Here is an 8,596-nt window from a genome sequence, read left to right on the forward strand (position 1 = left end):
GTTCTATTCATGCAGGGTAAGGAAGTATGAGCGATGCGCAATCAGTCGGATGAATCCCCCAATGCGTTCTCAAGAGCACCACCCGAGCCGTTGCTAGCGTCGCTGAACTCGCCATCGCTGTCCGCGTCACCGCCAGCGGCGTCAGGGCCGTTCACCACGCCGCCCTCGTCGGCCGCCACGGTCGCGTCGTCGTTGTCTGAAGCGAAGGCCCTGATGAGAGCATCCACATTGTCCTCCACCCAGTGCGCCAGGTCGCCTCGGATGGCCTGGGGGACTGGAGCGATGGCGGCGTCAAAATCAAAGTAGGGATCCATATTCTGGAGGTGGCTGAAGACGCGATAAAAGGCGCGCCCAAGCAGGCCGCGGCTCGTCTCCTCCACCAACCTGTCAGCCCTGACCGACCGCGCCTCCAGCTGCGTCACCACATCAGTGAAGAACTGAAGATTGCCAGCATAGTTGACTGCGTGCTGTTCGCCAACAGCCGCCTCGCAGATGTTTCCCAAGGCTGCGTTCGCTCTCTCCCGGAGCGTGGCAAGCATGGGGCCGTGCTCATGCTCCAGGATCCGCCGCTGACGGATCTCGTCCGCGTTCTGGCCCGCGACGACATCAGCCTCCTCCACCCGCTGGCGGAGAAGGAGCACCTCGGCTTGGGAAGCGGTTAGCTCACCTTGCGTCACCTCAAGAGCGGCCCGGAAAGCGTCGGCCTGCCGCGTCGCCTCCTCCAGCTTGGCCCTCAAGGCAGCAGTTCTGCCTTCAGCTGCGGCTTGGATCAACCCCAGCTTCTCGTCGAACTCGTGCTTGAGGTTCAAATGTGCCATCGCCACTCGACGTCCGACCTCCTCCAGGACGCGGGCTTCTCGTGCGGCAACATCATCCTCCGCCTGCGTCACCAAGCGCTCCCTCTTCTCGAGACACTCGTACTCACGGGTGCGTTCGGCGGCTTCCAGCGTCAGCGCCTCCTCGCGCTTCTGGAGCTCTGCTGAGTCGCCGGAGGCCACCTTCATCGACGCGAGAGCTGCCTCGTGCAGCTCTGCCTGCTCCTCCAGTGAGTGGCACCAGGCCAGGAGCTCCCGAGCCTGCTCCTCCGCTGCCGTTCGCCGCTGGTTAGCTTCCCGAGCCTCCTCAGCGGCCCAAGATCGGGCCTCCCGAGAGGCCATCAACGACGCCTTGGCCTCTGCATCGTGAAGATCGCGCTGGCGGCGCGCAAGGGCGATGGCGTCCTCCAGCTCGCGCCTCTCTGCAGCCAGGCGCAAGCCCTCGGCCTCAAGGCGCGCGTCTTCATCGGCAAGCTCCTCTCCAAGCAGGCTTACCGCGTCAGCCGCCCTTCGAAGGAATCCTTGGCGGAGAGTGCGACACTCCCGAGCATGCTCGAGCACGTCCTCCACACCATCATCTGCCCCAAGCAAGCGCCGGGGGCCGCGAGTCAGCACTCCCCCTCCGGGCTGGGGGCTGGGGGCTGGCAACCTCGCGACGGCCGGGCACGCCGCGTCAGAAGCCCGGCCGGGGGCCAGCCCGTCCCCAGGTGAAGAGCACAGGAAGCGCCTCAGCCAATCACAGTCCACGACCAGGCGAGAAGCCCACAGCAGGCCGGCTATGCCATGAGAAGGCCCGCGAAGGATCGCGAGGTACGCAGGGCCACGATACGCCTCGGGACGGTTCGCCGCGTCAGTCGCCCTCACCACAAGGGCTCCACTGCTTGGAGCGCTTGAGGACGGTGGAGGGGGCGAAGCCAAGAGGGACGGCTCCTCAGCCGTCTCCGCAAGCTCGGCTAGAAGGGGCCTACGGAGCAAGAGTCAGTAAGAGCAACAGAAGGATCGGGAGCTGGGAAAGGAGAAGGCTTACTCATCAGTGGCGAAGTACTTCCTACGCTTCAGCAGGCGACAAGGTAATCGTCGCCCAGGGCCTCCCTTCTCTTCCGGAGGGCCTGAAAGTCCACGCGGAAGCGGCCTAAGAGCCGGGCGCAGGGATCAACCTGCGACGAAGATGGAGCTTCAAGGCGATCTGCGTCAGGGGCGCCTGCCTGGCGTGCGCCGCCAATCGCCTCGCCAAGAGAAGCCGTCGGAGCCTCGGTGGCCTCGGTCGAAGGCGCAGAGGGCAGCTGCTTGTCACCCTCAGCCTCGGTGGCACGGGCCCCGATAACTGCTTCCTCACGAGCCTCGCCGGGCGTTGTCACCCCGCCGGGAGCCCCTCGGCCTCTGTCGCCTCTTGCCTCCCTGCTCCGCCACTTGAGGAAGAGTCGCCTGGGCCGACTGGAAGGGCAGTCACCACCACTGGGTTCTCACGAGGCCCCTAAAGGCCGGCGGGGCGCGGCCCCCACTCATCGAAGATAGGCATCTGCCTCACCAAATCGCCCCCACTCTGGCAGAGGTACAGCAAGGCCCCTCCCTGCTGGATACTGCCAGGGTTGGGGTCCCCCGTCAGGGTCAAGAGCACCGCCCTCAGCACGTCAGGCGTCAGGTCCTCTTCCTGGAGCCTCATACGATCATCGCGCCCGCTGAAGGCCCACATCCGGCGAGAGTGGCGCTGGAGAGGAGCAACGCGGCGCAGCAGGAACTCCTTCACCACCTTGGGCGCTGTCGCGCCAAGCGACCTCAAGAACGCGAAGCAGTGCCAGACGAAGACGAGACGGGGGCTCTCAAGCGTCTCCTGGCCCCAGCCCGAATTGGGGACAGCAGGCGAAGTTAGCTCCGATAGCAGGGGGCCGGGCACCCCAGTATCCACATACAGCCACCGCTCACGGAACCCAGCCGCGGGTGGAGGGAGCTTGAAGTCAATCCCAGAGGCCGCCGTCTCAGGCGCGGCAACGAAGCTGACACACGCCCAACGTTGGGTAGGGTCAACAAGGCGCGGCGAGAAGAAATGGCGCAACAAGGCAACCGAAGGAAGGATGCCCATCATAGCCTCGCAAACAAAGGCGAAGACCGAAAGGAGAGCGATGGATTCAGGACCCAGATGCATCGTGTGGATCTGATAATGGGAGAGCACGGCATTGAAGAAATCAGAAAAGGGAGGAACCAGACCCGCCCACAGGGCGTTGGCAAAATACGGGACCTCGGTGGCTATCCTGCCGATGGAGAAGTGGGACGCAGGCCAAGCCGTCGTCCTCCCGCATTCATTGAAGATGGTGGCCAGAGCCAAGCTGGCCTTGCCCAAGACCTCGGCGGGGGCCGCCAACGGTGGCGGGCAAGGCGGAGACACGGGTTTCTCCCCTCTCCCCTTCTTCGTCGGAGCCATGGCGATGGGAAGGGGGGGGGGGAGGTTCGAGATTGAATTGGAAACAGAAACCAGAGTTCGAGCGGAGGAAGGACAGAGGGCGCTCGAGCAACCAAACCGGGGAACGGCTGTGTACGACTACGGGTCCGCCCAGCATGGCGCAAAATAAGGAGGGCATGGGGGAACAGTGCTGCCCACGTCCAATCAACCACCACGCGGCGCCCAAGGCCGCAGGCTGTTAGGGCCCGCGGCGCTTCGCTCTTACCCTTCCGCCTCCCTGCACGGCCAAGTCCGGGCGTGCCTTGGGCCCGGGGCTACTGTCGGCATTCTGGGAACGGGGGTCCCCAGACTTGCCTGCCTGCGGCCTGCGGCGTGGCTCAAAGGGGGGACCAGGGCGGCCCATCTTCACCAACACAAACCCAAGACCCTCGCGAGGGGCCAAGCCTCACGGGGCGGACGACGCGGAGCTTCCTCAGGCGCGGCCTCGTCAGGCTGGCTCACGAGGAGGCGGAGAGATCAAGGCAGGGTACCTCACGAGGTGCCCGTGACGCAAGCCATGACGACCGGGGGCGCCAGGCAGGTGCCAGCCCGCGCAGCGTCCTCCCTTCCTCTTTGGTGCAAAGGGGGCAAGCACAGCCGCGGAGTACCGAGGCATCAGGCAAAGGTTGCCATTTCGGTGCAACGAGACCAAGACCAGGAGGACTACGAGATGGAGATCACCGTGGAGCCCAAGACGGCGTCATCACCAGAGCTTTGCGCATGCGAAGACTGCTTTTGTCAGGATAGTTGATACTAGCTGTCCCCCTTCAAATTAGCCCGCCATTCTTGGCTCCCTTCCCGCTCGATATTTGGGAAGAGGACCAGGGCCTCTATAAATAGGACCAGCCACCCACAGGCAGAGAAAAAGGAAAAAAGAGAGAGAGGCTAGAGGCTGGGGAAGAAAGAGCTGGCCAGAGAGTTGGAAAGATAGAGAAGGTCAGGTAGAGAGAGAGAGGGGTGACTGAGATCCTCCCAGCAGTTCATCGCCCCAGCCAAGAGCAGACCCTCGCGAGGCTGTTCTTCCTTGTATTGTTCATCATCAGCAGCCCAAGAGGCAATCCACCACACCACACACTGGAGTAGGGTATTACACCACAACGGTGGCCCGAACCAGTATAAACCCTGTGTCTCTTGTGTTGTTCTTTCCTTAGTTTAGATCCTAGTAAGGCGGAGGAGTGCAGGTAGGTAGGAGGCGAAATCTCCGCGCGCACCCCAGTGTTCGAACCTCAAGGGTCTACCGGAACCCGAAATCTGACAGTCACGGACGAGGCCATCATCTCCGCGTTCTTCGACGGCGTCCGTGACGTCAAGACGAAGGAAGAGCTCGCCATCCACGAGGAGCTCTTCACATCTCAGGAGCTGTTCAACCTGGCGACCAACTGCACAAGAGCTGAGGAGGGGCGCCTCTCTCTCCTTGAGCTGCGAGCCGTGGGCGCGGAGGAGAAGAAGGCCAAGGCCAAGGACGTGAAGCGCAAGGAGGCAGCTGTGCTCGCAGCGGAGCCCGACATCAAGTGGGGCAGAGATCAGCCCGAGTCATCCAAGAACGGCCGACTGTTCTGCGCCTTCCACAACCTGAACACCCACAACACCAGCGACTGTCAAGAGCTCAGAGCCATACGAGAAGGACGCTATGGTCGATGCCCCGAGCACAACGACCGGGGCTACGGCCGTGGAGGAGGACATGGAGGCAGACGTTGGGACGACCGTGGCCCGCGCCAGGAGTGGCACGACCGGCCTCGTGAGGACCGCTGGCAGGACCAACCTCGCAAGGGCGCCTGGAGTGACCCGCCGCGTGAAGATCGCCCCCAAGGCAACGCCGGTCTTCCCCCACTGCCACCACCAAGAAGGAACGACGACAACCACCAGGACAAGGGGGCTGGGGGCTTCCTGGAGCCATGTGCGATCGCCTGCATGATAGGCGGCGCCCAGGCCCCAGCCTCTCAGTGCACCTTCAAACAATTCGCTCGCGAGGTGAATGCGGCACTCCCCAAACTCGAGGCCACGCGCCCGCTCAGGTGGTCCCAATGCGCCATCACTTTCAACTCGGCAGATCAGCTCAAGTGTGCAGCCACCGTCGACGCCCTCCCTATGCTGTGTTCCCCAGTCATCAGCAATGTGCAGGTCACCAAGACCCTCATCGACGGCGGCGCAGGGCTCAACATCCTATCCGTCGACATGTTCGACAACCTCCAAGTGCCTTATGAACAGCTCTAGCCCACCAAGCCTTTCTCAGGAGTGACCGGCGGCTCCACCACACCGATAGGGCAGGTCCGCCTGCCCGTCACCTTCGGGGAGCACAAGAACTACCGCACCGAGCTCATCGACTTCAATGTCGCGCACATCCACCTGCCGTACAATGCCATCCTCGGGTATCCAGCCGTGGCCAAGTTCATGGCAGTCACTCATCACGGCTACAACGTTCTCAAGATGCCTGGAAGTGGAGGAATCATCACGGTCCCGTGTGAAGAGAGGAATGCGGTGTGCTCCCTCGAGCGTGCCTTTCAAGCCGCAGCAATCGACGACCCCGATAGCAAAAATGAAGGCCCTCTGGAGGCCATCCCCAAGAAGAAGCAGCCGCACCGTGCAGGACCTCAAGAGGATGGCGTCGCGACAGGAGCCTCGTCAGGACCAGGGCTCGCTCCAGGGGCGCCTCCCTCCATCGCATAGGAAGGCGTGCCTGGCGCCCTCCTCAGGCAGGGCTCGGGGGCTCTCTTCTGGAGTGCCTCAGACCTTGCCAACCTCACGAGGGAGGCGCTTGGGCACCACTTGGAGGCGTGCTTCGCGGCACGCGACCCTCAAGAGAGCACAGGGCAAGGAGTGCCCACCACTCAGGAGTTCATCATCAGGACCACCCAGGAACTGCAAGAAGCAAGAGCCATGCGTGGCGACAGCCACCCACGAGGCGCAGCTCCGTATCCCGGCGAGGATGCTGGGCTGCGTGTCTGCATCGACGTCCCGGAGCTCAACAGGACCGCATCCCAGGAGCATATCTGGCCTTCGCGTGTGGGCCGCTGCGAGGGCCCGCCACACATCTATGTTCGAATGCCTTTTGGCTCACCGAGCATGGCGTCGGCCTATCAGCGCAACATGCGGCGTGTCCTGGCGGCTCAGGAAGCCAGGTACCACGCCGTTCTGGAGGAGATGGAGACGGTCTTTGGGGAACCTCCCGAGCCCCCAGAGCCTCCCGATGCTCAGGGTTCTGGCGGCTCATGAGGAATCATTTCTTCAACGCACGCCTTCAGCTGCACTAACTCTACTTCATCCATAGAACCAGGTGACATCTTCCAAGTTCGTTTAGCTGGGAGCGCCCCTCGGGCTGCATTATTCCCAAGCCGCATGGGTCCGTCCCTGTGGCATGTATCCCTTTTACTTATGCCTTTAGCTTACCTTGTTGGGGGCGCCCCTCGGGCTGCATCATCCCCAAGCCGCTCGGGCCGGACCCGGTGGCATGTATCTTCCTGCATTTATCTGAATTGATCTGCTCTCCATGCTTAACCTGCCAATTGCTGTCACCTGCGCGATTGCTGCCCACCACGGGTCTGTTCATCCTATGCAATTCGCTTGCACGTTAAAAGGGGGGCTCCTAAGCATTGCGACTTAGGAGCTCTTACTGGCTCTCCAGCCCTCACCCCCTGGCCTTGACCATGGCATCGCGACCTGGCATACCAGCGACGGCTGAGCTCGCTCGAGGATCAGGACCTGAGGACCTAGAGTGCTTGCATCTAACTGCCTTGCAGGGACATACAGTCACCAAGACTCAAGACCAGGCGCAACCCGCCTTGAGGTAGGGCCTCATGAGTCCCTCGCTGTCTCACGAGTGCCCACATACACCTCGCAGCCCTGCCGTGCAAGCCACGTGTCAGGTCCAGAGGGGCCCTCCATCCCACGCCCAAGTGGAAGCACCATGCTCCACGCTGGCTGTCGACACTGCCGAGGAGCGGCTATGCCCGTGCACAAGCTGAAGCACTATGCTCCGCGCCGGTGATAAACAACTGAGGGCAGCCCCACGGTCGTACCAACCTTAGGGAGCCCAGAGCTCAGTGCCCAGCCTCACCCCAATGCCTCCCCTCGGGAGAGCCGCACGAGGGGGCTGGGCATGGGGGCTGCGCTCGGGTCACGCCCAAGTGCACGCCACCCAACCAGGTCCCCCGGAACTGGGCATCGCGCGCCCCTCCCGAGGCCTCAGCGAGGGCAGGTATGGAAATTATTTGCACGTCAAGGGGGACTCCTGAGCATCGCGATTCAGGAGCCTAACTGGTCACGTAGCCCCTCACTCCTTGGTCCGTCCTGGTCTCCGGTCGATCCAATGGCGGTTGAGGTGTGCACGTGGCCGGGCTCTGCCGACGTAGAACATTGATCTATCCTCACGAACTCTCCCTATATGCTGTTTGCTTGTCAAGGGGGACTCTTGAGCATCGCAACTCAGGAGCCTAACTGGTCAGGTAGCCCCTCACTTCTTGGTCCGTCCTGGTCTCCGGTTAGCCCAACGGCGATTGAGGTATGCGCGGGGCCGGGCTCTGCCGACGCAGAACGCAAAGCAAATAGGAAGGAAATCGCAAAATCTCGAAGCAAATATTACAAGCATACTGTTCTCACAATACCAAATGAAAAGTCTAAATGCCTCCACGAGGCCTAATACATGTCGCAGGAACGAAACGGGAAGAATTGCCACAGGTCACCCCTGGATATCGCCATCGCCTGCGAAAGGGGCTCCCTCGTGGGCAACGATGTTCTCACCTTCACCACTAGCCGTAGGACCCGCGACATCGCCAGACAAAGGATCGGAGACAAAGCCACGGAACATCCCCAGCAAGGCCTCCACTTGACCTTGTACAGCCGCGGCGGCAGCTTCGCAGTGGTCTTCGGCCACAGGCTCCAGCAGCTTGTCAAGGCGAGCGCTGGGGTCGCGGAGGTGCAGATGGCTAAAGACGCGAGTCAGTGCGGCTGAAGACAGGACGCGAGCTTCTGCCTCTGCCATGGGACCAAGGCCATCAATGACCTCCTCAAGCGCCCTCACCACGAGAGGAAGCAGCTGGGCGGGGCCGTCCTCGTCGGTGTCCAGTGGCTTCTCCAGTCCATGCTCGTAGAGTGTCTTCAGCGCCTTGCGAGACCTCTTCTCGATATCGGCGAAGGCCACATGGTCTTTGGCCAGTACTTGTGCCTTGGCATCCAAATCGGCCTCCCTCGTCCCCATCTTCCGCTCCAACTCTTCCAACCGGTTGCGCTCGGCGGCCTGCTTCTTCCCCAGCTCCGCCAGCTTAGCATCACGGTTCTTGACGGCTTCCTCCTGGGCCTTCATATTCTCCTCCTTCGCTTGGAAACAACGTACCTCTTTGGCGTGCTT

The sequence above is a fragment of the Triticum dicoccoides genome, chromosome 6A (assembly GCF_002162155.2).
Source record: "Triticum dicoccoides isolate Atlit2015 ecotype Zavitan chromosome 6A, WEW_v2.0, whole genome shotgun sequence".
Taxonomy (NCBI): domain Eukaryota; kingdom Viridiplantae; phylum Streptophyta; class Magnoliopsida; order Poales; family Poaceae; genus Triticum; species Triticum dicoccoides.